Source organism: Gorilla gorilla, chromosome 1, assembly GCF_029281585.2.
Source record: "Gorilla gorilla gorilla isolate KB3781 chromosome 1, NHGRI_mGorGor1-v2.1_pri, whole genome shotgun sequence".
NCBI classification, from domain to species: domain Eukaryota; kingdom Metazoa; phylum Chordata; class Mammalia; order Primates; family Hominidae; genus Gorilla; species Gorilla gorilla.
In genome coordinates this window covers 136,408,459-136,429,977 of record NC_073224.2, presented here as the reverse complement: position 1 = coordinate 136,429,977, position 21,519 = coordinate 136,408,459, and the positions used below count along the sequence as shown (strand labels likewise).

General features: G+C 37.5%; 1 non-coding gene across 2 annotated transcripts in view; it reads right to left on the bottom strand.

Moving 5' to 3' along the window:
• RNPC3-DT (RNPC3 divergent transcript) overlaps nt 1-21,519 on the bottom strand; it is a 114,705-nt gene that overhangs the window by 48,620 nt on the left and 44,566 nt on the right. Inside the window, exons 2-3 of one of the 2 annotated variants that reach the window (XR_008675268.2) lie at nt 3,789-3,837; nt 2,920-3,007 (exon numbers count right to left, since the gene is read on the bottom strand). This is a non-coding gene — a transcript (RNPC3 divergent transcript). The remainder of the gene's footprint in view (nt 1-2,919; nt 3,008-3,788; nt 3,838-21,519) is intronic. The other variant, XR_008675290.2, reaches the window with a different exon arrangement.

The window sequence follows — 21,519 nt, the reverse complement described above, 5'->3', positions numbered from 1 at the left end:
ATGACTTGAAGAGAAACCAGAAACATATGAAAAAATGCTCAGCATCACTAATGATCAGGGAAATGCAAATCAAAACCACAAGGTGATACCACCTTAATCCTGCAAGAAGAGCCATAATCAAAATTCAAAAAATAATAGATGATGGCGTGATGCAGTGGACAGGGAAAACTTCTATACTGCTGGTAGGAAGTACAGCCACTATGGATAGCAGTGTGGAGAGTCCTTAAAGAACTAAAAGTAGAACTACCATTTGATCCAGCAATCCCACTACTGGATATCTACCCAGAGGACAGTAAGTCGTTATCTGAAAAAGATACTTGCGCACACATGTTTATAGCAGCACAATTTGCAATTGCAAAAACGTGGAACCAACCCAAATGCCCATCAATCAACAAGTAGATAAAGAAACTAGTACATATATATATATATATATATATATATATATATATATATGATGATGATGATGAAATAATAGCCATAAAAAGGAATAATACTCAGCCATAAAAAGGAATGAACTAATGGCATTCACAGCAACCTGGATGAGATTGGAGACTATTATTTTAAGTGAAGTAACTCAGGAATGGAAAACATCATATGTTCTCACTCATAAGTGAGAGCTAACTATGAGGGTACAAAAGCATAAGAATGACACAATGGACTTTGGGGGCTCAGGAGAAAAGGGTGGAAAGCAGGTGAGGGATAAAAGACTACAAATTGGATTTAGTGTATACTGCTCAGGTATTGTGTGAACCAAAATCTCACAAATTACCACTAAAGAAATTACACATATAACCAAACACCACCTGTTCCCCAATAACCTATGGAAATAAAAAAAGAAAGAAAAAAAAAGAAAAAGTCTAAAATAGATTTTATTCACAATGTAATGAAGTACAACTTACCTACTGTAACCAGTTTTATTTTTCTATATCCATACCTTGCAAGGGATATATGTTTCTTGTAGCTATGGAAGCATTCAGAGCTTTTCATAAAGTTTGATTTGACCCAACTGTCTTATAAGAACATCTTCTGTATAAGGAGATATTGTTACTGCTGCTAAAGCAGCGGTCCCCAACCTTTTTTGACACCAGGGACCAGTTTAGTGGAAGACCATTTTTCCATGAACCAAGTGTAGGGGGATGGTTTTGGGATGATTCAAGCACATTACATTTATTGTGTACTTTATTTCTATTATTATTATATTGTAATATGTAATGAAATAATTATACAACTCACTATAATATAGAATCAGTGGGATTCCTGAGCTTCTTTTCTTGCAACTAGATGGTCCCATCTGGGGGTGATAGAAGACAGTGACAGATCATCAGATCATCAGGCATTAGATTCTCATAAGGAGTGGGCAACCTAGATCCCTCACATGCACAGTTCACTTTCTTTCTTTTTTTTTTTTTTTCAGACAGAGTCTCACTCTGTTGCCCAGGCTGGAGTACAGTGGTGCAATCTCAGCTCACTGCAACCTCTGCCTCCCAAGTTCAAGCCATTCTCCTGCCTCAGTCTCCCGAGTAGCTGGGACTACAGGCTCACATCACCAGACTGGCGAATTTTTTTTATTTTTAGTAGAGATGGGGTTTTGCCATGTTGACCAGCCTGGTCTCCAACTCCTGGCCTCAAGTGTTCCATCTGCCCTGGCCTTCCAAAGTGCTGGGATTACCGGTGCAAGCCACCATGCCCAGCCTGCACAGTTTACAATAGGGTTCACACTCTTATGAGAATCTAATGCCATCACTGATCTGACAGAAAGTGGACTTCAAGTGGTAATGTGAGCTATGGGGAGCGGCTGTATATACAGATGAAGTTTTACCCACTCACCCACCACTCACTCACCTCCTGCTGTATGGCCCAGTTCCTAACAGGCCACAGACTGCTACTGGTCTGTGGCTTGGGGGTTGGGGACCCCGTGCTAATGGAATCATTTTTGGAACATAAGAAACCATATCTGAGTTGTCTTAAAAAAAAAAAAAACACTGCTGAGTTTTTATCAAGCTGTGGAAGTGGAGAAGGGCATAGGATATGGAATGAGCAAATGCATGTGGGCATTAGAGAGCATGGTTAATTGGAAGAAGAGCAAATGGTACAGTGTGACTGCAGCTTAGGCTACTCTGGGAGAATGTAGAATGTGGGACCCAGATTATAAAGGTGGATTAGGGAGATGGTGCTAGGTAGAGGGCAAAAGCAGCCTGGGAGGTCACTTACGAGGCCTGATAAAAGCCAATAGCTGTTCAGAAAGCTTTATTTTAAGAGTTAGTAGGGATGTAGAATCAATTAGATTTTGTGATGTGAAAATCAAGTGGGGAAAAAAGTTCTAAAATTAACTCAAGATATATGGGTTGGGTAGCTATTGGCCCCAATGGAGATGAGAAAAGAAAAAGCATCTTTAACATTTTCAGGTTGTATGGTGTGTGTGTGTGTGTGTGTGTGTGTGTGTGTATTTGTGTGCATGTATGTCGGAGAAATAGAAAATGAGACTGACTCACCTTTTTTATTATGAGGCAACAGGTACATAGATATTCATGAAAAAAAGGGTTCATGTTGTTCCCAGTTTTTTGACGTTTATCATTAGAAATAATTTCTAAAAATCATCAAAACTTTGACAAGCTTCAGAATAACAATAAAATAGATAAATGAGGTAGACCTTCTAAAATGTGATACAAAGACATGGAAGCTTATTTATCCACCTCTTTCTAGAATATCATATTAAAGAAAAAACAATGGGCTTAAGGCTATGAAATTTGACTTCCAACCCACAACTCACTAGTTTTGTAACCTTCAGTGGGTCCAAGGCTCAGTTTTCATAACAATATGTTTCTTCAGTCTCTAAAAACTCTGTAATGTTAATCTTTTCCTTGTGTTTTTTTCTGAACTAGACATTATTTTTCTCCATTTAAATTTTTAGAGCCTTACCCCATGTATTCTTAGGTGAATTCCTTTAAACCCGCAGTTGGAATTAGACATCTTTGAATACCCGCCTTCATTTTACTTCATTCTTCAACTGCAATAAATAGTAGAAAATAATGAATTACAATTGCTTTTTGTATAATATTTATACTCATACAATTTAAAAATATAATTTATTTTAATAGGTAGGTATACAAATTAATGTATGCTTGATTTTTTCAATGTTGACAAAATTATGAATAATTACGTATTTTTAATAACATGCAATATTCCATAAAACGTACAGTATTTATTATGCTATATCGGTAAACACATTTTTCTGGAGAATGTTATTTTTTAGAACTTTATTTTTTAAGCCTTTAATGTAGTGCTTGAAGAATTAGAAATACAGGATGATGAAGCTACAGGTGTGAACAGCCTTTAATTACTCCAATGTAAATTAAACTTATAGTTTTGAAAAAACCTAAAGGATTAATCTATGTTTAGTTCTAACACTTCAGAATTTCCATTTATTTCTTAATTTATAAAAAATTCTACTTAGGTTAGGCCGGTGTGGTGGCTTATGCCTGTAATACCAGCACTTTGGGAGGCCAACGCGGGTAGGATCACTTGAGGTCAGGAGTTCGAGACCAGCCTGGCCAACATGGTGAAACCCCCCCCCATCCCTACTACAAATATAAAAATTAGCTGGCCGTGGTGTCACACACCTGTAATCCCAGTACTCAGGAGACTGAGGCAGGAGAATTGCTTGAACCCAGGAGGCGGAGGTTGCAGTGAGCTGAGATCCCACAGAAAGTGGACCTTAAGTGGTAATGTGAGCTATGGGGAGTGACTGTTCATACAGATGAAGTTTTACCCACTCACCCACCACTCACCTCCCGCTTTGTGGCCACTGCACTCCAGCCTGAGCAATAGAGTGAGATTCTGTCGCAAAAAAAAAAAAAAAAGAAAAAAAGAAAAGAAAAATTCTACTTAGGTTAAGCACTCAAGGGTTTCCATAAAATTTTCATTTTTAATCCAACATTATTAAAATTATCAAACTTTTTATCAATTTCAGTTTATAAATAACATGAATTTTTACATTAATGATAGTGATAAGATGGATATATAGAATCCATAAGTAATCCAAAACCTTATTTCAACCAATGTCCTACTTTCCACGCTATTTATGAGTACTAATAATAAATATTATAATTTCCTATATTGATATTTTTATGTTCTATCTCCTCTAAAGACTGAAAGAATTATGAATATCAAAAATTCAGGATAAGTTATGTCAAGTCAAATAATTTGTTTCCAGCTGTAAGGGATTATTAAATTTGTGGTTAAAACATTTAAAGTTTGAGTAAATTTTTTCTTTTTGTTAAAGTTTCGACGTCAGAGATAAATATCTGATTTGAATTCTTTGCACAGGTTACTTGATGTGGTAAATTCCACAAATGGCCACAGTTTTTTGCAATTCTTTCTATAAAAAAGTGAAGTGGTTTCTCTATCTCTTTAATTCAAGCATGGCTAGTGGTTTACTTTGGCTAGAAGAACATGCCAGAAGTACTATTCAGTAAGTTCCAAGAATGGACTTCAAGAAGCTTTGCAATTTCTTCTCTTGCTCCTGAAATTCTGACACCATCACATGAATGATCTCTGACTACTGTAGTGAAAGGTTGAAACAATGTCAGAAGCTTATCATTCCTGTTTTCCTCATAAAACCATCATAAAGGAGCCAGCCCCAGCCAGTATACAAAATGATCATAGACACTTGCGAAAGGTTTGTCAAGATTAGCCAAGTCTAGCCCAGACCAGAACTGCCCAGTGGAGGCCAGCCTGGAATCATAAACAAAATACATAGAAATTTAAAGCTATTAACTTGTAGAGTAGTATGTTATGAAGCAAAGGCTAACTGATGAAGTTGATAAAATTTTTGTACTACAGATTTCTTTTTTTTTTCTTTTTCTTTTTTTTTTATTATACTTTAAGTTTTAGGGTACATGTGCACATTGTGCAGTTTAGTTACATATGTATACATGTGCCATGCTGGTGCGCTGCACCCACTAACTCGTCATCCAGCATTAGGTATATCTCCCAATGCTATCCCTCCCCCTCCCCCCACCCCACCACAGTCCCCAGAGTGTGATATTCCCCTTCCTGTGTCCATGTGAACTCATTGTTCAATTCCCACCTATGAGTGAGAATATGCGCTGTTTGCTTTTTTGTTCTTGCGATAGTTTACTGAGAATGATGATTTCCAATTTCATCCATGTCGCTACAAAGGACATGAACTCATCATTTTTTATGGCTGCATAGTATTCCATGGTGTATATGTGCCACATTTTCTTAATCCAGTCTATCATTGTTGGACATTTGGGTTGGTTCCAAGTCTTTGCTATTGTGAATACTGCCGCAATAAACATACGTGTGCATGTGTCTTTATAGCAGCATGATTTATAGTCCTTTGGGTATATACCCAGTAATGGGATGGCTGGGTCAAATGGTATTTTTAGTTCTAGATCCCTGAGGAATCGCCACACTGACTTCCACAATGGTTGAACTAGTTTACAGTCCCACCAACAGTGTAAAAGTGTTCCTATTTCTCCACATCCTCTCCAGCACCTGTTGTTTCCTGACTTTTTAATGATTGCCATTCTAACTGCTGTGAGATGGTATCTCATAATGGTTTTGATTTGCATTTCTCTGATGGCTAGTGATGATGAGCATTTTTTCATGTGTTTTTTGGCTGCATAAATGTCTTCTTTTGAGAAGTGTCGGTTCATGTCCTTCGCCCACTTTTTGATGCGGTTGTTTGTTTTTTTTCTTGTAAATTTGTTTGAGTTCATTGTAGATTCTGGATATTAGCCCTTTGTCAGATGAGTAGGTTGCGAAAATTTTCTCCCATTTTGTAGGTTGCCTGTTCACTCTGATGGTAGTTTCTTTTGCTGCGCAGAAGCTCTTTAGTTTAATTAGATCCCATTTGTCAATTTTGTCTTTTGTTGCCATTGCTTTTGGTGTTTTGGACATGAAGTCCTTGCCCATGCCTATGTCTTGAATGGTAATGCCTAGGTTTTCTTCTAGGGTTTTTATGGTTTTAGGTCTAACGTTTAAATCTTTAATCCATCTTGAATTAATTTTTGTATAAGGTATAAGGAAGGGATCCAGTTTCAGCTTTCTACATATGGCTAGCCAGTTTTCCCAGCACCATTTATTAAATAGGGAATCCTTTCCCCATTGTTTGTTTTTCTCAGGTTTGTCAAAGATCAGATAGTTGTAGGTATGCGGCGTTATTTCTGAGGGCTCTGTTCTGTTCCATTGATCTATATCTCTGTTTTGGTACCAGTACCATGCTGTTTTGGTTACTGTAGCTTTGTAGTATAGTTTGAAGTCAGGTAGCGTGATGCTTCCAGCTTTGTTCTTTTGGCTTAGGATTGACTTGGCGATGCAGGCTCTTTTTTGGTTCCATATGAACTTTAAAGTAGTTTTTTCCAATTCTGTGAAGAAAGATATTGGTAGCTTGATGGGGATGGCATTGAATCTGTAAATTACCTTGGGCAGTATGGCCATTTTCACGATATTGATTCTTCCTACCCATGAGCATGGAATGTTCTTCCATTTGTTTGTATCCTCTTTTATTTCCTTGAGCAGTGGTTTGTAGTTCTCCTTGAAGAGGTCCTTCACATCCCTTGTAAGTTGGATTCCTAGGTATTTTATTCTCTTTGAAGCAATTGTGAATGGGAGTTCACTCATGATTTGGCTCTCTGTTTGTCTGTTGTTGGTGTATAAGAATGCTTGTGATTTTTGTACATTGATTTTGTATCCTGAGACTTTGCTGAAGTTGCTTATCAGCTTAAGGAGATTTTGGGCTGAGACAATGGGGTTTTCTAGATATACAATCATGTCGTCTGCAAACAGGGACAATTTGACTTCCTCTTTTCCTAATTGAATACCCTTTATTTCCTTCTCCTGCCTAATTGCCCTGGCCAGAACTTCCAACACTACGTTGAATAGGAGTGGTGAGAGAAGGCATCCCTGTCTTGTGCCAGTTTTCAAAGGGAATGCTTCCGCTTTTTGCCCATTCAGTATGATATTGGCTGTGGGTTTGTCATAGATAGCTCTTATTATTTTGAAGTACGTCCCATCAATACCTAACTTATTGAGAGTTTTTAGCATGAAGGGGTTGTTGAATTTTGTCAAAGGCTTTTTCTGCATCTATTGAGATAATCATGTGGTTTTTGTCTTTGGCTCTGTTTATATGCTGGATTACATTTATTGATTTGTGTATATTGAACCAGCCTTGCATCCCAGGGATGAAGCCCACTTGATCATGGTGGATAAGCTTTTTGATGTGCTGCTGGATTCGGTTTGCCAGTATTTTATTGAGGATTTTTGCATCAATGTTCATCAAGGATATTGGTCTAAAATTCTCTTTTTTGGTTTTGTCTCTGCCCGGCTTTGGTATCAGAATGATGCTGGCCTCAAAAAATGAGTTAGGGAGGATTCCCTCTTTTTCTATTGATTGGAATAGTTTCAGAAGAAATGGTACCAGTTCCTCCTTGTACCTCTGGTAGAATTCGGCTGTGAATCCATCTGGTCCTGGACTCTTTTTGGTTGGTAAACTATTGATTATTGCCACAGTTTCAGCTCCTGTTATTGGTCTATTCAGAGATTCAATTTCTTCCTGGTTTAGTCTTGGGAGAGTGTATGTGTCAAGTAATGTATACATTTCTTCTAGATTTTCTAGTTTATTTGTGTAGAGGTGTTTGTAGTATTCTCTGATGGTAGTTTGTATTTCTGTGGGATCGGTGGTGATATCCCCTTTATCATTTTTTATTGTGTCTATTTGATTCTTCTCTCTTTTTTTCTTTATTAGTCTTGCTAGCGGTCTATCAATTTTGTTGATCATTTCAAAAAACCAGCTCCTGGATTCATTGATTTTTTGAAGGGTTTTTTGTGTCTCTATTTTCTTCAGTTCTGCTCTGATTTTAGTTATTTCTTGCCTTCTGCTAGCTTTGAATGTGTTTGCTCTTGCTTTTCTAGTTCTTTTAATTGTGATGTTAGGGTGTCAATTTTGGATCTTTCCTGCTTTCTCTTGTGGGCATTTAGTGCTATAAATTTCCCTCTACACACTGCTTTGAATGCGTCCCAGAGATTCTGGTATGTTGTGTCTTTGTTCTCGTTGGTTTCAAAGAACATCTTTATTTCTGCCTTCATTTTGTTATGTACCCAGTGGTCATTCAGGAGCAGGTTGTTCAGTTTCCATGTAGTTGAGCGGCTTTGAGTGAGATTCTTAATCCTGAGTTCTAGTTTGATTGCACTGTGGTCTGAGAGATAGTTTGTTATAACTTCTGTTCTTTCACATTTGCTGAGGAGAGCTTTACTTCCAACTATGTGGTCAATTTTGGAATAGGTGTGGTGTGGTGCTGAAAAAAATGTATATTCTGTTGATTTGGGGTGGAGCGTTCTGTAGATGTCTATTAGGTCTGCTTGGTGCAGAGCTGAGTTCAATTCCTGAGTATCCTTGTTGACTTTCTGTCTCGTTGATCTGTCTAATGTTGACAGTGGGGTGTTAAAGTCTCCCATTATTAATGTGTGGGAGTGTAAGTCTCTTTGTAGGTCACTCAGGACTTGCTTTATTAATCTGGGTGCTCCTGTATTGGGTGCATATATATTTAGGATAGTTAGCTCTTCTTGTTGAATTGATCCCTTTACCATTATGTAATGGCCTTCTTTGTCTCTTTTGATCTTTGTTGGTTTAAAGTCTGTTTTATCAGAGGCTAGGATTGCAACCCCTGCCTTTTTTTGTTTTCCATTTGCTTGGTAGATCTTCCTCCATCCTTTTATTTTGAGCCTATGTGTGTCTCTGCACGTGAGATGGGTTTCCTGAATACAGCACACTGATGGGTCTTGACTCTTTATCCAATTTGCCAGTCTGTGTCTTTTAATTGGAGAATTTAGTCCATTTACATTTAAAGTTAATATTGTTATGTGTGAATTTGATCCTGTCATTATGATGTTAGCTGGTGATTTTGCTCGTTAGTTGATGCAGTTTCTTCCTAGTCTCGACGGTCTTTACATTTTGGCATGATTTTGCAGCGGCTGGTACCGGTTGTTCCTTTCCATGTTTAGCGCTTCCTTCAGGAGCTCTTTTAGGGCAGGCCTGGTGGTGACAAAATCTCTCAGCATTTGCTTGTCTGTAAAGGATTTTATTTCTCCTTCACTTATGAAGCTTAGTTTGGCTGGATATGAAATTCTGGGTTGAAAATTCTTTTCTTTAAGAATGTTGAATATTGGCCCCCACTCTCTTCTGGCTTGTAGGGTTTCTGCCAAGAGATCCGCTGTTAGTCTGATGGGCTTCCCTTTGAGGGTAACCCGACCTTTCTCTCTGGCTGTCCTTAACATTTTTTCCTTCATTTCAACTTTGGTGAATCTGACAATTATGTGTCTTGGAGTTGCTCTTCTCGAGGAGTATCTTTGTGGTGTTCTCTGTATTTCCTGAATCTGAATGTTGGCCTGCCTTGCTAGATTGGGGAAGTTCTCCTGGATAATATCCTGCAGAGTGTTTTCCAACTTGGTTCCATTCTCCCCATCACTTTCAGGTACACCAATCACACGTAGATTTAGTCTTTTCACATAGTCCCATATTTCTTGGAGGCTTTGCTCATTTCTTTTTATTCTTTTTTCTCTAAACTTCCCTTCTCGCTTCATTTCATTCATTTCATCTTCCATTGCTGATACCCTTTCTTCCAGTTGATCGCATCGGCTCCTGAGGCTTCTGCATTCTTCATGTAGTTCTCGAGCCTTGGTTTTCAGCTCCATCAGCTCCTTTAAGCACTTCTCTGTATTGGTTATTCTAGTTATACATTCTTCTAAATTTTTTTCAAAGTTTTCAACTTCTTTGCCTTTGGTTTGAATGTCCTCCCGTAGCTCAGAGTAATTTGAACATCTGAAGCCTTCTTCTCTCAGCTCGTCAAAGTCACTCTCCATCCAGCTTTGTTCCGTTGCTGGTGAGGAACTGTGTTCCTTTGGAGGAGGAGAGGCGCTCTGTGTTTTAGAGTTTCGAGTTTTTCTGTTCTGTTTTTTCCCCATCTTTGTTGTTTTATCTACTTTTGTTCTTTGATGATGGTGATGTACAGATGGGTTTTCGGTGTGGATGTCCTTTCTGTTTGTTAGTTTTCCTTCTAACAAACAGGACCCTCAGCTGCAGGTCTGTTGGAATACCCTGCAGTGTGAGGTGTCAGTGTGCCCCTGCTGGGGGGTGCCTCCCAGTTAGGCTGCTCGGGGGTCAGGGGTCAGGGACCCACTTGAGGAGGCAGTCTGCCGGTTCTCAGATCTCCAGCTGCGTGCTGGGAGAACCACTGCTCTCTTCAAAGCTGTCAGACAGGGACATTTAAGTCTGCAGAGGTTACTGCTGTCTTTTTGTTTGTCTGTGCCCTGCCCCCAGAGGTGGAGCCTACAGAGGCAGGCAGGCCTCCTTGAGCTGTGGTGGGCTCCACCCAGTTCGAGCTTCCCGGCTGCTTTGTTTACCTAAGCAAGCCTGGGCAATGGCGGGCGCCCCTCTCCCAGCCTCGCTGCCGCCTTGCAGTTTGATCTCAGACTGCTGTGCTAGCAATCAGCGAGATTCCATGGGCGTAGGACCCTCCGTGCCAGGTGTGGGATATAGTCTCGTGGTGCGCCATTTTTTAAGCAGGTCTGAAAAGTGCAATATTTGGGTGGGAGTGACCCGATTTTCCAGATGCGTCCCTCACCCCTTTCTTTGACTCGGAAAGGGAACTCCCTGACCCCTTGAGGTTCCCAGGTGAGGCAATGCCTCGCCCTGCTTTGGCTCGCGCATGGTGCGCGCACCCACTGGCCTGCGCCCACTGTCTGACACTCCCTAGTGAGATGAACCCGGTACCTCAGATGGAAATGCAGAAATCACCCGTCTTCTGCGTCACTCACGCTGGGAGCTGTAGACTGGAGCTGTTCCTATTCGGCCATCTTGGCTCCTCCCCTCTACAGATTTCATATTAACAAAAATGTTGACATCTATAATGTTGATGATCTGTTCTGGAATATTGTAGAATCGAACTATTAATTGAATGACAAAATTCCAAAAATGGCTAGAAGAGTACCATCATAAAAATACATAACTATAAATCTGTATCTCTCATTTGTTGAATTTGGCCACAGTTCGTGTCAGTTATTGTGCTCCTGGGAATATGTCATTTCCTTTCTACATCTGTCTTTGCACATCCAGGTACTTATTGGGGGAAGTCTTCTTATCCTGTAGGACAAAGTTAATGACATAGACATGTAAAGGGGAAGTCAGGTGCGGCTGTAGGAAAGTAGTTGTATGAGACTAGAGATAAATTAAGCATTACTTTCCTATCACTCTGGTAATGGTCTCAAACCTCTGTGGGCCTTCTATTTCATGTGCTGTAGATAATAAAACATAGGACAGAAATTCTAACTTTATCCAGGCTCAGAAGAAAATAGTACTTGCTTATGCAGGGTGTACTGTTTTTACAAGCCATTTCTGAGATGGGAAACTATTAGGTCAGTGCAAAAGTGATTGTGGTTTTTGCTATTACTTTTAATGCAACAAAGTTCTACAACATCTAGTAAAATTAGAGCTTTGATATTAAATTATTCCCATGAATTTTCACAACCTGATTGTTTTGAGTGTGTTTATACTGCAGAAATTTCATCAATAACTTCATGTGATACAATTGATCCTTGGCCAGGGAGATACTGACTTCCAAGAGTACTGTTTTCCATAAGTACTGTCTTCTATTTTTAGCCTAAGTTAGGGTGGGATACCCTGAATTAAAAGTCATTGATGCATTAATGATATCATCTCATGTTTATCTGTTAGGTAATAGTCTTGAAAACATTTCCATTTAATTGTCACAAAAGTTCTGTTTTACCTCTAGAAATTTATTCCTCCTTTCTTTCTTTCTCTTCCTTCCTTCTTTCCTTTCTCCCTCTCTTCCTTTTTTCCTTCCTTCCTTTGACTCTTTCTTTTCTTTTCCTTTCTTTTTTCTTTTCTTTTTTCTTTTATTTCCTTCCTTTTCTCTTTCTCTCTCTCTTCTTTCTTTCCTTTGTATCTTTCTCTCTTTCTTTCCTATTGCATTAGCCCATTTTCACACTGTTATAAAGACATACCCGAGACTGGATAATTTGTAAAGGAAAGAGGTTTAATTGACTCACAGTTCCACATGGCTGGAGAGGGCTCAGGAAACTTACAAACATGGCAGAAGGCAAAGGGGAAACAAGGACCTTCTTCACAAGGCAGCAGGAAAGAAAGAGGAAAGCCCAGGGGAAACTGCCATTTACAAAACCATCAGATCTCGTGAGAACTCACTCATTATCACCTGAACAGCATGGAGAAGACCGCCCCCATGATTCAGTCACTTCATACCAGGTCCTTCCCTTGACGCATGGGGATTGACGGGATTACAGTTTAAGATAAGATTTGGGTGGGGACACAGCCAAACCATATCACAAATATTAGAAAAAAATGAGAAAGTAGAGCTAAAATACCTAGCTTATTAATTATACTGAATATGACCAAAATAAGCAAGAAACACTGAAAGACTGAAAGCTAATATGGAAAAACAAATCAGACAAATATTAGCTAAAGTAATACGCATATTGCTATAGTAACTACAAAAAAAAGCCTTAAGGCAAAAAAAAAAAAAAAAATATATATATATATATATATATATACCAGAAAAGGTCTGGTGGAGAGCACCTGTAGTACCAGCTAATCGGGAATCTGAGGCACAAGAATCGCTTGAGCCCTGGAGGTGGAGGTTGCAGTGAGCCGAGATCATGCCACTGCACTCCAGCTTGAGCTACAGAGTGAGATTCAGTCTCAAAAAAAAAAAAAATCACAAAATATATAGAAATTGTTGATAAATTCAAACACACTAAAAGAATAAAAAAGCTTTTATTTACAAATAGTCAACATAAAGACGGTGAAAAGTCAAGCCATAGGTAGAAAAATACACTTGTTGCATAAATTTGATGAAGTGTTTATTTGCAGGATATGTAACAACCACAGATGTTTCCCCAACTAGTGATGGTTCTACTTACATTTCAACTTTATGGTGGTGTGAAAGTGATACTCATTCAACAGAAACTATTTGAAATACCCATACAACTGTTATACTTTTCAATTTCAGTATAGTATTCAAAAATTACAGGAGATATTCAACACCTTATTATAAAATTAGCTTTGCGTTCAATGATTTTGCTCAACTGTAGGCTAAGTGTTCCTAGCACGTTTAAGGTAGGCTGTGCTAAGCAATAATGTTTGGTAAGTTAAGTGTATTAAATGCATTTTTAACATGATATTTTAAATGTACAATGGGTTTATCAGTATGTAATCAGATTGTAAGTTGAAGAGTATTGGTGTAAACATATTTTTTGCAAAAAAAACATCCACTATGTGGGCAAAGATCTCAAAAAACACATCAATAGGTAAACTAAAAAAGAAAAAAAATGTAAAATTACACTTGAAATTACAAGCAATCAGAGAAATGCAAATAAAAGCAAAATTGAGATACCACATACCAGACTGAAAAATATTAATCTAACTATATTGGCAAGGATGAAAAACAAAAGTGCTTTTCATGCAGTAATTGAGTTGCTACATTCCTACTTCTCTTTTTATAACTTTAAAACACTAAACAGTAGTACAATCAACAAATGTTAGGCTAGATTCCCCAAAAAACAAGACTGAAAGAGGAATTAACATCTAGAAAGATTATTAGGAGAGTTCACTGTGTTACCACACCTGTGAATGGCTAAATAATGTTGGGCAGTGGAAGAAGTTGAATTATTATAAAGTAACACAAGGCTTCAGTCCATCGCCCAAAAAGCTCTGAAACAAGGATGTCACTTCTAAGTTGCACGGAATGTAGGCAAAGGGAGCTGTAACTTTTTTGTTTGTTTGTTTGTTTAGACAGGGTCTCTCTCTGTAGCCCAGGCTTGAGTGCAGTGGTTTGAATACAGCTCACTGCAGCCTCAACTTCCTGGGCTCAAGTTATCCTCCTGCCAAAGTCCCCCAAGTAGCTGAGACCCTAGGCACATGCCACAATGCCTGGCTAATTTTTAAAATTATTTGTGGAGACGTGCTTTGCCATGTTGCCCAGGCTGGTTTCAAACTCCTGTGTTCAATCCATCCACCCGTATCAGCCTCCCAAAGTGTTGGGATTATAGGCATGAGCCACTGCACCAGCCGGGGCAGTGACTTTCTTGCTGGACACAAATCAGTCATTGGATGAAGGCTGCCCGTGCAGAGATAGTAAGGCAGATTCCTTGTTCTAAGGGAGATTTGGAGAGAAAGACTGAGCTATCAGAAACTAACACTGCTGGCATCTCTGTACTAAGAATCTTGGTACTGAAGGGGGAATCTGGGCAGTCTAATACAGCATTATTTACTACAGTCCACTTAAATCCCCTCAAATCCACTCTATATGTATAATAAGTTTACCCTATCTGGTAATATCTCCTCTAATATTCTAGGTGATCATTTTTTTAAGGAAAGTAAAAGAGAAATATTAATGGGAAAGCTTTAGCCCTATTACTACAGACAATGGTTACACTTTTTTTTTTTTTCCTGCAAGTTTCTTGGTACAGGGAACCAGAAGTCATTGTGTAGTACCATAATAGAGTTTATTGAGTCTTTTATTTTGACCTCTGATGGAAGAATTCACACTCTGTCAACTGGAATGTCTAAAGCCAAAGAGCCAAAGCTGTGAGAATAGAATGTACAAGTTCAAGTGTGTAGCTGAGTGATGATAAATCAAGCCACTCCTAATTTTACTCATTATTTTTCTCATCACATTTTTTCACTCATATTTTAAGAATATACATTGTAGCCATAGATAACAAAGTATCAACTACTATAATTCATTTAGCACTTATTTATACTGTGTTCTGGAAAATGGCTATCCATCCTGGCAGAATTTATCTCCAACCTGGAGCCCCAGCTTCAAAATTCTGTTGCATCGTTTTTATTAGACTGGAAACTTTTGGATGAAGCATTGTGTAGACCCTATATGCAAGTGTCTACTACCACCATACCTATTTTGCTGTGAATAGTCTTCCACATTTTGATACAGCAATATGCAGAATCCTTTCTTGGTGATTAAACATTCTCTAAGGACTTGGAAAATAGTTCTGGAAAGCAGTAAGACTTGCACTTGATCTCCCCTAGTATTTTCGCTTTTATCTATATGCTAGGAATCAAGATACAGCTGTAACAACTATTAAGTGTCTCCATTTAAAATTTATGTCAGCAACTAGAGAAATGACCACTCAGTGGGTCCATCAAATCAGTTAACCCACTGTGAAATGGACCTGGACCAAGATTCTATTTATGGGCCACCATAAACCCCAACTCTAACAGAGAATCAAGATAATGCTTTGGATACCTGGGTACCAATGTCAGTTCAGACAAAGAATCAAACCATCTTCAAAATGTTTGAATATTCCCCTTTCTTCAGTGTAATGATACCCTAATAGATAGCTGTAGGTCTCTTGAGGGAAAAAAAACCCTGAAGAATCTTTACTGTACATAATGGCTATAGTGTTTTCATTCATTGGGTTCCATGTATGAACACTTGCTCAGAACCAGAAACTGGACAAGAAATAGTGACTTTTGGCGGGTTTTAACCTCAGTTTCCTGAAAATTCTTCTTTAATTTTTTATAATATAAATTGTGCAATACCCGTTCTGAACACTGTACAATAAAGTGGAACTCATTTATTCAGTAGTTGAGAAGGAAGAGATCAAAATTCTGGGCGCTGAAACAACTAGAACTGTGGGCCAGGTTACCAGAAGGGGGACAGCCTAATAGATAGGAAGCTTATGAGAATTCATGAGGATTACCTGTTTTTTGGTCAGGAGCTAAATGGTAGAAGCAAAATGTGAGGCCCTACATAGCCTAGCAGAGATTGCCTCCCACACATCTGAAAACTGAATGATGATGCCAGAGTGCTGCAACAAACTGGAGTTATAATCCAGGTACAGTGGAGACACTTCACTGAGAATTTTGGTCAATTACTTGAGTTCTGCAAGGCTACATCTCATGAGTACTGATGCCCCATTACAGAAAGAGCTATACCATAAAGATAAATAAATAAAACCATGCCTGAAACATACATAAAATTCACCAGTGATTTAAGAACATATTTTCCAGAACATATTTCAACACCCTGTAAAGGAAGACCACTTAATCTAGACTTTCTGTTATGTACTGAACCACTCACAGTGTCTACTAAAATTATAAATTACTATACCTGAAAGAAACAAGGGAGGGTAATCCACATGAAGAATGTAAAAAGCAGCCAATAAAAACAAACCCAAAGATAACCCAGATGTTGGAATTAGCAGACAAGGGCTTACAGGAGCTCTGTTCAAAGATTTAGTGAAATACGTGGTCATAATGAGTGAGCAGGTTGGAGATTATGGATGCATAGTGTAATCCCTAGAGAAGGCATTAAGAAAAAGAAGTATGAAGGGGAATAACTGAAAAACTGACTTAGTGAGTGAGCAGGTTGGAGTATGGGAATAGAAAATAAACAAATGGATATTCTAAAGCTGAAAAGTACTATATCTGAAATGAAAAAAAATACTGTTTTGATTTAATAGCAAATAAGATATCACAGAATGAACAGTTACTGGGGTAAATATATATCAAAATAAATTATTCAATCTGAAGATTGAATAGAGAAAGGAGATTACAAATTAATAACCAGGGCCTTTGTGCCATGTGAACAAGTATCAAGCAGTTTACTAGGAATTTTAGAGGACAGGATAGATACAGCAAAAAACATATTTCAGAAAACCATCATCAAAAAGTTTCCCAAATTTGGTGTAAAAATCAAGATAATATTCAAGAAGTCCAAGGAATCCAAAGAATAATAAATACAAACAGATCCACAGTATAACTCTTGTAGTCAAACCTCTGAAAAACAGAGAAAAAACAAATATTTCAAAAGCACCTACAAACAAATATACAGGGAAAGAACAGTAAGAATTATTGCTGACTTTTTAGGAGAAAATCTGGAAGACAATCAAACATCTTTGAGGTGCTAATAGAAAAAAGAACTCAGAAGTCTATATTAAGTGATAATATCTCATGTAAATGAAGGCTTAATGTTAACATTTTCAAATAAACAAAAGCTGAGAAAATAAGTCACCAACAGATCTATTCTACAAGAATGATAAAGGGAGTTTTTGAGGTTTATGAGGAATGACACTACATAGAAATCCATACAAGAATAAATGAAAAGCACCAGAAGTGCTAAATTGGTGGGTAAACATTAAAAGAAAAAAAATTATATTTGCTTCAAAACAGCATTTTAAAGTAGAAATAAGAACACTCTATTGTGATGTTTATTACATACATAGATTTAAAGTATATGACGACAATACTCAAAAGAATGGAGTGCAAATGGAATGTTACTGTTGTAAGGTTATTACACTTCATGTGAAGCAGCACAATATTATATTAACTTGAAACAGACTATGTCAGATTAAGGATGCATATTGTAATCCCTAGAGACAGCATTAAGAAAAAGAAGTGCAAAACAGAATCACTGAAAAACTGACAGGAATTTAAAAAGTAATTTTTAAAAACTAGCTTACATGGTTGAGTTGGGTTCAAAGGTGAGGAGAGTGAGACAGAATTTGATTAACAGTAGTATAAGCAACTTAATTAAAGTAGAGGTGAGTAATTAAAAATATTTTGAGCTGATTTCTCCTTTTCACTGTTGCATTTTTACTCTTCAATATACTGTATTACCAGCTAATTTGTGAACTCTTTAACTCTGTTAGCTTTCTTTTCTTTTGGAGTTGTCAGCAGTGTCATATTATGAATGAAATAAGGCTTGATATGTAATATTTATGTTTGCCAAACATGAAGAGCTGAATCCTTGGTGCCAAGATGTTTGTCAAGAGCCAAGAAAGCATCTGTGTTAACAATTATGAGATGTAAGGCACAAAATGCCAAAAATCTATTAGAAGAAAAAAAAGATCACTTGATGAAATATCTGAAGAAAAATACCTGTGAATACAAGGCAAAGGATCCATTTGTAGGCCCACTCATTTGAAGCTCCTGATAACATTAACCCTATAATGGTTAATGGAAAGAGGCTGAACTTGAAGGAAGGCTGCGAAAGATGCTAGAATACAGATAGGATTTTAAACTTTTGAAAACATTTACTTACTGCAACTTGGCTTGAGATATTCTAACTATTTTGATGATGTTGTGGGGAATGGCTTATGTCAATAAATTTATATAAGACTCTGGAAGTCAAAGTAACCAACGGAATGATCCTTGCTATGTTACTCAAGAATCTCAGAGAGACTATAATCCTGTAGAGAATCACCCTTAGAAGAGGACAAATAAAACCCTTACTGCAAGCCCCACACCTGAAAGTTTCCACACTTTGGACTAACATCCTTAATATTTCCCAAGTTCCCTTATGGTTCTTGAAACCATCCAGGGCCATCCAGGAATGCTAAGTCCAGACCAGGGCCCATGTGGACCACAGTCTCTGTTTTTCCCCTTTTGAGGGTTCTCCAAACCTCCATTCTGTGTGTGGTCTTGACCAAATGGTGTGAGTAGTCTGAGATTTTCAGCTATACTAACTATGCTTGAGCCCTGGTTCCTGGGACATGGTTTAGCAAATGGCTCACTCCTGCTGGCCGAAGCAGTATTTCTGTAATGGTGTATTGTGAGATTGGCCCTAGAATCATACTCATATGATAATTTTTGATGACTCACTCATGTTGAACACAAGCCAAGATCAATGCTATTGGCTGTCATTGGTTTATCATCAAATCTTGGCCTTGAACTCTATGTATGGCTCTGTGCATGGGTTATCCTTTGTACATATTTTAACCACAGCATCAACTTTAGTCAACAATACAGAAGGGAGATGGGAGTAGCGGTCAACATTCTTTACTTTGTGAACCTCTGCCAATGGCACACAGAGTGGTCATCCCACCTTTCTGCAGACTCCACATTACATGTTAAGTTATTTTCTAGTGGTGCCTATTAGAAGGCTTTTGAAATGATAGCTCTGTGATGCTAATGGTCTCTTCCAATTGATGTTCTCTATTGTCTTTAATCTGTGTAGTAATGTCATGTTCTTCTGGGTACATTTTAAGACTTGCCCGTTGAAGAACAGCCAATGAGACAACTCTTCTTGCACTGCCAACAGGCCCCTTATCTTTTATCCCCACTGTTGGCAGTATATGTAGGCAGGGGTGCAGTCTGTATTGAAAGAGATTATCTCTTAGGAGTGCAGTCATTATTGCCTACGAGTTCAAGAGAAGACATCATTGAAAATAAGTTGTTCTAAGTTTATACTATTCAATTCCTAGTAGTAAATTTACTAAGAGCAGAAAAGTAATGACAATTTATGAAATTATAATTACATCACATAAGTTATCATTACATATTCTGCTTGCTCTAAGACTTGCATGAGTATCATTACCAGTGAAATACTTTGAGAAAGGCATTGTAAGCCAGTATTCACAGCAGCATGATGGATGACATGGAACCATAAGAAATGACTAACCAGCATTAAATAAGTGGTATAAGAATTGCAGAGGTGAAAAGACCTGCATTGTTTTAATATTAATAGATTCCAAACAGCCACGTCATTGTCAGTAAGAAGTGTTGCTGCCTTTTTCTTGTAATGAGAGATATAAAATTATCCAAGAATTGCACTTTGACAATAAAGAACAAAAACAAATGGTTCCTCAATCTAAATGAGAAAGGACAGTGTCTAAACACTACGAAGAATCCTCTTGCACTGCTTGGCAATTGTAAAAATGTATGTGCTTCTTCTTTATTCACTGCTCTAAATCATCATCATCATGCCTTATAGGGACTCATGAATTTTGCAAATTTTTAAATCAAATTATTTATTTCAATCCCACCAAAAAATATTTTCCTGCTGTCCCATATATTCTAGCAGTGGCCCCACTTCTTGGAAAAGGCTGCGGCAGAGGATGGGCATAAGAAAGTGAGAGAAGAGTAGAATGAACAACTATTTTTGAGTGTCTGTACTAGATGTTTTATATTACCTACTCATTTAATTATCACAATTGCTTATAAAATAGACATGAATCTATTGCTTACTAAGAAACAGTACACAAAAAGGTTAAACAATTTGTTCAACATCATACAACTAATAATGAACAGAACCAGATTTAAAATCCACATCTGTGTCACTGTGTAATTTTTCATTTATGATAAACTAGGTAATGTTTAGAGCTAAGACAAATAATTTACTTCTATCAAGAAGAGTTTATTTCAACAAGATAATTGGTAGAACAAGAATCCAACATTAAAGACATTTCAGCAATAGTCTCTACAACTGTGTAATTTGTCCTTGTGATTTTCAAAGAGTCCTTTTAATCTTTCTTGGCATTCTTCCCTTTTTTAAAAAAACTCATTAGCAATGTAAAGCAAACTTTAAAGTAGCAGTATCTAGCTCCCTAAGGAGGGAATATAACAATGACTTTTCTTGTGACTTTGCTGCCTTCAGTGAGAATAGGTCCATTGAACACCAATTTAAAGAGTAGGGTTAATGTAGTTATAGGAAAACTCATCAAGGAAAATGCTGATCTTTAATTCTAACTGCTCAATTAAATAGAACAACTGAAAAAGACCCATCCTATTTGGTGTCCAGGTAAAAATAAATGTAGGCCGCAGAAAATTTTTTAAATTCCTGATTGATTTTTCTATAATCTCCAAGTTGTTTACTTCAGGGCAAATAATCTTTTATTTTGGCCACTCATAACACAAAGAGATGACTAAGATGTAGATAACCCTAGTCACCACACACTGTTCTAAATGCTTGATATGTATATTATTTTATGTAATCTTTATATCTTTCTAATGAGAAAAATACTATTACTATTTTTATTGCCATTTTGTTGAAGAGAAAAATGAGAATGAAAGTCTTTGTCATTTCTCTAAGGTCACACAACGTTTAATGGCAGAGTAGAATTTTAATCCAGCCAATCAGGCTTTAGAGCCTATCCTTTAATCACTACCCAATACAGCCTCTCCGTACAGTACAGTGGGGATGAGCACAGATTCTGGAGCCAGATATCCTGAATTCAAAATACAGCTTCACCACATTCTAAGTATGTGACTTGGAGCTTAATTTCTCTCAGCCTCAGTTTCCTAATTTGCATAATGGAATGATATATTATACAGATCCTTACCAGGATTAAATCAGGTAGTCCATGTAGAGCACTTGGCTCAGTGCTAAATAATTGCAAGTATTCAATCATTATAAGCCATGATTATGGCAATGAAATAGCTCTTCCCCTCTATTAGATAAGAGGGGTGAGAAAGATTCAATGAGAGATAGCCTAATTCTTTTGTAACATAAGATGGACAGAGAAACAGCCAATATATGGGTATTTTAACATATAAATAATACATATCCTTAACCTTAGAGTTATGATTTTAAGAAAGATCTCAAAAATACTGTACTGTTCATTCATGGAAATTATAATGTTATATTTTATCTAATCCAAGAAGCTATTGATAAGATGTCCCATTACCATTTATTATACAACATTAGCAAAATGCTCCTA